Source organism: Mangifera indica, chromosome 13 (assembly GCF_011075055.1).
Source record: "Mangifera indica cultivar Alphonso chromosome 13, CATAS_Mindica_2.1, whole genome shotgun sequence".
NCBI classification, from domain to species: Eukaryota; Viridiplantae; Streptophyta; class Magnoliopsida; order Sapindales; family Anacardiaceae; genus Mangifera; species Mangifera indica.
The window spans coordinates 8,931,219-8,940,945 of record NC_058149.1 but is presented as its reverse complement, the minus strand read 5'-3'; positions in this window follow the sequence as shown (position 1 = coordinate 8,940,945).

The window sequence follows — 9,727 nt, the reverse complement described above, 5'->3', positions numbered from 1 at the left end:
ATAAAAATATTTTCAAAAACTATAAATACATCACATTTTACCCTACTAGATTTAAAAATTAACATTTTACCCTATCAGGTTTAAAAACTAACAATTTTATCCCACTTTTCCCTATCCAAGGTTTGAAAAATCAAAATTTCTCTCCTAGGATTTTTGTAACAGCTACTAGCGGCTAAAGATGATGGCGACGACGACATTCTCCCGGCTGCTCTCTTAACTATTGTCCATTTTCGAGCATCATCGATCATCCTCTCTCTTACTAGCTAGCGCAGAAAGAGACCCAATGTTGTCATCACCATCATCTTCAGTCGCTGACAGCTACTACAAAAACCCTCAAGGGAAATTTTGATTTTTCAAACCTTGGGTGGGGAATGGTGGGGTAAAATTGTTAGTTTTTAAACCTAATGGGGTAAAATGTGATGAAGTTATAGTTTTTAGAATATTTTTTATTAAATAACAATTTTACCCCTGATAGTAACAGTGAAATTTAACAAAAAGATGAGTATTTAGATTTTCAATAGTTATTAAGTGAAAAATTGAGTTTACACTAAACCTTAGGTGAGAAATAGTCATTTGGCCTATTTTAAATAAGCAAAAGATTGTTCACAAAAACCATTCACTTAGGTGAGCGGTCGTTCATTCATTTACAAATAAAAATATATAAAAAAGTAATGCAATTGCACAGTTCAACCATTATCCCATATTCAATTCACTTATCAAAAAAATAATTTTGTTCTTAACCTATCTAAACATGAGATTTTTCTAATGGTTCAGGGTGTTTTCGACCATCATAGAATAAGTGATCATCATTACTAGGAAAATAGGAGTTAAGAGTTAGTAGTAGCTCAATTGCTTGACTAGAGGGAGAGGAATGAGTAGAAAACTACCTTATGTTTTCTATGACTTTTAGATTGAGATCTAGTTCATCCGGAATCTAGAAAATAATCTAATAAGTTCAATGGTTAAACTTTAGGTGCAGATAATTATATAATTATATGAAGTTATATATACATAGACACACACACACATGGTTAATTAAGCATAAGAAAATCATGATGATTATCCTTATTGTAAGTTTGGATTGGGAATATGTATGTCTCTTTAATGTGGGTTTGATGAATTAATAGAAGTTTTAGTGTCGCTTGGGTAATTACATCGCATGAAAATTGTAACATTGAGTTTCAGATTGAGAGTTTCTAAATTGAGTTTCTAGTTAAAATTAGCTTGAAATTCGTCTTTCAAATGTCATGTACGATCGTACCAAGGTCAAGCATGATCATGACATGCCTAGAATAGTTTTATTTTAGGTCATGTATGACTGTGCATGAGGACATGCATGCATGTACATATGATACCTAGTTTTTTACTAATGATTATCTGGCAATCATGTAGTAAACAAGCACTACTGACCAATAACTCATAGAGTAGGATGTAAGGTATGCTTGTGTGACTAAAACATATGACTGTACATGAGGTAGAATAATGATAATACCCCTAAAAGAATGTATGTTGAAAAAGTTAAGTGTTTATGAATAAGGAAGGTCATACTTTAATGCACCTGACCATGCACCATACACATGCCTTTAAATGAAGTCATGATGAAGAATGTTCGAGGAATGAAGTCGTCCATAAGTTAATAAGGTTGTATGTCTGTGCATACGACCATAAGCACCTGTGCATACAAACGTAAACATTTGTACGTAAGGTTATTAACCATGTAGGCTTGTAATAGGCTAATCATAAGTGGAAAGGTGAATGTACACATATACACCAAACAGTGTACAACTAAATATTTGAAGTGTCATCATGAATGATAGTGCAAATTCCAAGGTACATAGCAATACCTAACTTGCCCAAGAAAGAAGACATTTAGGGGATGAGATGGAAGTTAAGGTGAAATCATATATGAGTCTAAGGTGATTAATGACTCGAGATACATGCATGCTAGCCATGACTTTAGGTCATTAAGGCTGTTACGAAAGGCACTGTGAGTTATACTTTCTACACCTTTTGTAGTAAGACACGTCTATAGTAGAACACTATACTTATAGTAGGGTACCTTTGCTCATAATAAAGCCTAGTTCAATGTGGAAGTTCAAAGTTTTGTAGGTGAGTGGATTGCATAACAATACTTATATGACCAAGGCATCAAACTCCTGTATTGATCCAATCTGATTAGCTTAGTGTATAGCTCAGTATGAGATAGTGCTTTCAACTAAACAAGAAAGAGATAATGCAGTCACTATAGTTGAAAATCCAAATTGGTTTTTCAGTGACTGAATATAACCCAATTTATCTTAAGAGTAATATGAAACCTAGAGGTTCCTTATTGTTTGAGATAAGAATTATAATAGCTATTCCATCTTAGTTAGAGTTAAGAAATAAACTTCTGATGACCGAGTTAGTATGGGTTAAGTCCAAGGGTATTTTAGAAATTTAGTAAAAGCTAAGTGGAGTCTCATGTTTTTTGAATGGTCAATCGTTTTCTTTATGTTATGTAGTTATAAGTGATTATGATGACTATTGGGTAAGCATAGGTTCTGCATGAAGACACCAATGTCATTTTTAGATTATGTTTATGAATTTCAATTGTTGAACTCAAGTTAGTTTCTTGCATTTGTTACACATTATGTTTTTCTTTATGGATGGTGGATATTTAATGATTTGTAACATCATTTGTACGCTTTTAGTTTATATTTAATGATTTATCACATATGTGTGGATGTTTATGAAGTGAAATTTTAAGAGAATGCATGCTCAATTAGCTTAAGTTAGTAACATTTTCCTCTAGACAATAGTACTTTAGTAGGGGGTGTTACATTGATCCATCATAACCTTTATACATTTTTTGATGCAATAATCACCATAGTTTTGGTAATACTTTCTCAAGGACCACGTTGAAATGGTGTCAAACCATATCAATTATTGTATAAAATGCTCTGGCAACCTCAAGTCAAATGATCAAATATACCACTTTTTGTTAAGAAGATATGTTCTATAGACATAAGAGGAACCATTCATATAGAATCCTCTTAGTGGATCAATTTAGTGGACATGTCAACATAACGTGCACCCATATGTTACTTCAAACTGCCCACAAATAACTTTGACATGTGAATCTATCACCACCCTTTGGTACAGTTGTTCAACACTATGATAGTCTTTACTATATTGCATATAACTTCAGTCAAGTAATATCGAGACTATAGACAATTCTAGAATAACCACCTCATGTGATCATAAAACCCTTATAATTAGTTGACATGCATTGATCTTCTTGTCGCAGTTCTACCATTTAAAAAGACATTCATTTACTTAAAACAATATAGACAAAGTAAAAACACCATTTTATTATCTCAAATAATGATTACAATCATTTATATATCAATAGTGATTGACTTTACGGCACCTACCCTAATAATTTCCTACTTGCACTATAGCCAATCAGTCGTAAGTCTAATGTCATATGATATTATATGTCTATCATGCTTCTGTTATGACAAAGGTTTAGTTAGTGGGTATGCCAATATGTCATTTGTGCATCCTTTACTAATCTGCACACTTCATATGACATAATATCTCTAATAAGGTGGAATTGTTTGAGTATCTGTTCAGATATTTGGTAAGATTATGACTCTTTTGCTTGTGTTATCATTCCATTTTTGTTGCAGTAGAGCTCTATAGGATTAACTATACTGGGAGTAACCCAAAGTATGGTTATGAAATTTTTTATCCAAATTGCTTTGTTGGTTGCATTAGATAAAGCGATGTATTCTTACTTTATTACAAAATATGCCATAATGCTTTGCTTTGAGCTCTTTTAGCTTACTACATCACCATTTAAACAAATTACAAATCTTGACTGTGATTTATAATATCTTAATCTATTTGAAAACTAGCATCATTGTATTATTTCATAATAAAATCTTGTTCTCTTCCATAAATTAAGCACATATCTTTAGTCTTTCTTAGGTAGATGAGAATGTTTTTAATGGTCATTCAGTGACACTTGTCAAGATCTAATTGATATCTCCTATAAACGATCAAGAAATATGAGACATCAATCCTAATACATGTCATGACATACATAATTGATCTTATAGTAGATGCATATGAGATTTAACTCATCTTATCTCTGATTTCTTCTGTTTGAGAACACATCTCTTTAAAGAGATATACCCTATGTTGTTAGAGTAGTGTCCTAGAGCCAATTAGTTTGTACATATGTATATTATAATTAATTCACTTATCAATAAAAGGTTTCTATTATTTGTTCATATTAACGTGTATTTATTATGATTCTAAAAATAATATGTTCTTAGAATTATATAATTATGATAAGAATATTAGATGACTGATCGTGAAATCCTTATGAATACATTAGGTGGTCATATTATAAGTGTCCATAATTTCAACAGTACTTTGAAAAAGGACACAAGTAATGGAGATGAGTTTATCATAATGTTAAGTAAATCCATCAAAATGTGATGACAGTTCTTGTGTGTCATAACTATTAGTTAACAACTGGGTGAAACACATAAGTATTCATGTAGACATGTTCATTGGACTGACTTGACCTGAGAATTTTTATATGGATAGTTGCTCTTGTGTCTATTGAATACATCTTCTAACTCATGAGGATATGTGATCCTTAGATTTTAGGTCATCAGATCATATTGTACAAGGATCGATATAGTTTAACATAACCCAACATACTACCATAAAAAAGATAACCATAAAGATTATGATTAACCATACCGAGATCTATATAGAAGCTATAATGGATAAATAGAAGATTAATCAATTCTAAGCATGAAATAAGATATATTGAATGAAAATACTAAAAGGCATTGATGATTAAACCCGATTCTAATTATTTGATCATTAATGTGTATCAATTCATACCGAAAAGTTATTGTGATAGACACGTATTTATATCTCATCCTTAAGAGATAACAATTGATAAAAAGAATGAATCGTATGTAATCGTGAAGTTAACAATACTTAAGAGTTGTTTGTTGACACTCTATTGATCGGATAGTTATAATGTCTTGTCGGAACTAATATTAGTTTATGTATGAATTCGACCCAAATCTAGATATTACTAGCCCAATAAAGAGTTTGTGGGTCAAATACATATAAAAGTCGCTTCAAACTATGATGGTACAATGTTTTTTGGTGATAATCTTATAGTGTTTAGGTTTAGGTGAAATTAGAAATGGACTAGGCTTATCCAATAGGATTGAATCAACCCAATATGACTTTTTTCCTTAACCACAAACAACCATTCATGTTCCATGAATTGACGTTTATGGTAAGTTCGATTAGGATAAAACTTTATCCACATTCATACCCAAGGATCTAGATAAATCAAAGATCATACAAGATAAGAATTAAAGATGAACGACTATTCATTCGACAATGAATGGTTGTTCATGGCGTTTTATAAACAAAGATACAATTTTCCACATTTAGTATCCTTATGCAAAATAAGCAGTCAAATGTCCATTCACCTTATAGTCACTCCTTATGCATAAAGCCCTAACAACCTTTTGCACATGGTTTCAACCTCTTTCTATCTGAGCTCCATATAGATATTAAAGTGCCTTCTTACCATAGGTTGAAGAGCAAACTCATTGCCATGTAAAAGATTGAAAGAGCCATTTAATGCAGGTATTTTTTTGGTTGAAACCCTTTATGGTTGCGATTGCATGTTCATGATAATATTCACTTAAAACATGAGTCATGGTTGGGAGTTTAGAGTTGCATGTTTGATTATTCAATTTTAAAACTATTTTCGTCGTCTTTGCCAATTTCCAACAACCCAAAATTTCTTTACACATGTGATATAGGAAGAAATTCTTTCTTGTGTTATTCCATATTGAATCTCTTAGTACTTTATCTATGTATGTGCTTTAATATAGTCTAAGAATTCCATGTGTTCTATTTCTATAAATCTTGATTCCAAGGATAAAGGTTGTTTCTCCTAAGTTTTTTTTTTCTTGAATAGTTACACATAGTTTTCACTATTATTAATTCAAGGAATGGAAAAGCTTAAGGTAGATACTTCTAGCAACTTAATAACACTTTTCCAATGTAAAACTAATCTTTTCCTTTAAATATTAAGATAATATCATTACAATGGATGTAAACTCTTGGTTTTCTAGTCAAACCACGTTAAAAGTTATGTTATCTCTTAAACTTTTGTCTCTTCATTTTCTTGTACTGAATTTCATAACAATTCAATGCACTTTACATTGGTGTTAATCTCATTATCAACATTGAGCAAACAACTAAGGAGATCTACTAAGTTTTAGAAAAATTTCTAGTGTAAAAAGGGACACCCATAACTCATCATCTTCATTATCATGTTTACTTACCTTTACTTCTTTTTATTTTTTGCAAATTAATGTTTGCTTGTAAGATCTGTCGCTTTTATGAGATTCAAAATTATTTTTTGAGTTTTTAAAGCTATATTAATAAATTCAATAAAACTATATGTACACACTTTTAGTATATTATTTGGTTACGCATATGATGTGTTACCATGTGATTACATAATTTTGAATTAAAGAAAAAGTAGCACTCAATCACATGATGACACATAATTTACGTACTAAAATTATGTAACAAAAGTGTGTATGTATAATATTGTTCTAAAGAATATATTATTCAAACTTGTTGACATGTGTCATGGATGATTTGTATTAGTTTTATTGATAATTTCGGCTATGCAATACTAAAAACTTTGTATTTAAAAATTAAAAAGTTTGAAATAAAGGTTTGTGTAATTTCATTTAAATTTGTAAAACAAGATTAAATTACTCAAAATTTGCGATTTAATTAAGGTTTGAAAATGGTTTAGTTTGGATTAGAAAAAAAATTCACAACGATTTACAATTTGAGTTGTGATTTGGCGGTCTCTAAATTATAAATTTTTTTTTAAATATTTTTGGATCAATCTTATCACTGGTCACACCTTGTGGTTTAGGAGTTCATGACTTTGCAGGGAAGAATTGTGCTTCAATAACGCATGAGTGCAATTATATCTGAAATATAGACCTCATCCTTTTTCTATCAAAAACATGCACCATATGTTCCATAATTTGCTTTATTCTTTTCTACAAGCAGAAATAAATAATTCCAGGATCATAGAAATTGCGTACTCGAATTGCAATATGTACGTTCTTTGATAATGTTCAATGATTTACGTGTCTAGATTAATAATCCACAACATAGTTTGCCTTTTTGCCTTTCTATAATCTATGGTTTTTGGTTTTCTGGTATTCTATATTTTTTTTTAGGGAAGAAGAGAGAGCGATTCCTTTATAGAGGTTGCGTAACTTCTGTATATTAATCTCAAGCAACTGTTAAGATTTCTAACTTTGAATCTCAGCTGTTGCTAACTCTCATAATTCTTCTATTCGAAATTCTTATTTTAAACTTAGCTACTTTTCTAGTCATGTTCCATAGATCAAATTGTGTGTGACCATAGGTGTCAAGCTAAGATAGCAACATTAAGAATAAACATCAAATAACAACAAAGAGTCTAAGGGTACTATCTTCATAAAGTCTCACATAATGAAAGAACAGGATTCATCCTTTCACTACTTTAAATGGTCGTCTTACTTATACACATGATATGAAACATATGTTACAGTGTGTATTCTTTCAAATTTCATTGTCAACACTGTACAAATCTTAGTTTAGTTGTTATGCCCAACACCTAACTTGAATTCTTAATCATTTTTCCAATTTTACAGGTATTATTATATATTAAGAACTCATATATGACATTCACAAGTTATTTGGATATGAGAAATCTAAATCGGTCATAGATAAATTTGTCAATTCATGACTTTATTTTGATTAATTATCAAGGTAATATGTCTAATAGTAATAATTCGTTTCTTGAGTAACTTTCATCTTCTATGTGTACTCTCTTAGCACCATCAATCTTAAGAAATATGTCTTATCTTTGCATGCTCTCTTAGCATCAAAGACGATTGCTCATGTGAGTGAGTCAATCTTAAACTTGTGTGATATTATAATCTTGTTTAGCTTTCAAAATAATATGTATATAGAAAAACACCAATAATTTAGGCACACCGAAAAATAAATTTGAATTCTTTAGTTTTCAATATTGTGTTACAAGTATAATATATACTTAACAATTCATCTATCATATTTTATGCAAACTAAGAGATTTAGCATGTGCAAGATAAACGTCTCTCTGAATTGGTTTGACAAAAGGATGGACAACCATGTTACGCATAGATATATATTGTATAATCACTTCCTTATTTGAAATAATATCTCTAACAAAGTTAATCAAGTGTTGATATGTTTGGTTTTATTATGAAATTTGGGATCTTTTATGAAAGCTATCACATTTTGATTATCACAATTACAATTATCAAACCTACTGCTTCGTCCTATACACTCAAATTCTCAAAAAATCTTCTTAACCAAACGACTTCTTGTATAGTTGTAGAACAAGCTACAAATTCGACTTCCATTATCATTAAGGCTATGCATGTTTGTTTCTTACTGCTCTAATATATAATGCCTTTTTGGAGTAAGAAACCATATCCAAAAGTTGATTTGTGTTGGTTCAAATCACCACCCAATAAATATCTGAATAACCAAAGATATACAAATCTGATCCTTAATAACATAAATAGTAATCGATAGTGTCTTTTGATAACCTTCTAGTGTTCCCTTCCAAGGTTTAATTGATATCGATCGACCAACCCGATAGCAAAGCAAATATCAAGACGAGTACACATAATAACGTATATGAGACTTCTAATCATATTTGAATAAGTTACTAAAGACATTTCATTTCTTTTTATTTGAGTTTTAGGACACATGTCTTGGCTTAACAAATCGTCTTTTGATACAAGATTATCTACGGGTTTACAGTTCGTCATGTTGAATTATTCTAAAATCTTTTGGATATAACACTCTTGTGACAAAGCCAAAAGTTTCTTAGAACGATCATTTTTTATTTTAATACCTAAAATATAATCTGTTTCACCCATATCCTTCGTATCAAAATATGTGGATAACCAATTTTTAATAATAATCACATACTCTAAATTACTCTTAGCTATCAGTACATCATCCATATAAAGAGACATAATTGCAAACTTATCATCAAACCTTTTTACTTAGATATAGTAATCTTGTTCTAACATCTTAAAATTATAAGACAATATAGCCTTATAGAATTTTAAGTATCATTGTTTTGATGACTATTTTAGGCCATCTATCGATCTTTAGAACTTGTATACTTTGCGCTTTTGGCCTTTTATGATGAAACCTACAGGTTGATTCAAGTAGATCTCTTCGTCAAATTCTCCATTAAAAAAAGTTGTCTTGATGTCCATTTGATGTAATTTTATATCTAAATATACTACTACAACTAGAATTACATGGATTGAAGTAAATTGCATAATAGGCAAAAAAGTTTCTTTGTAATTTATACCTTTTTATTAAGTATAACCTTTCGCCACTAGGCTAGCTTTGTATATGTCTATTGAGTCATCCGTCTTATATTTAATTTTGAAAATCCATTTATTCCCAATGGGTTTCCGCCCTAATGATAAGTCCACCAAACTCTAGACATGGTTAATTTCTATGAATTTCTATGAATTTCATTTCTTCCTTCAATGCTTCTTACATCTTTCTTTATTAAGAGATAATAGAGTTTTTTTTGATTATT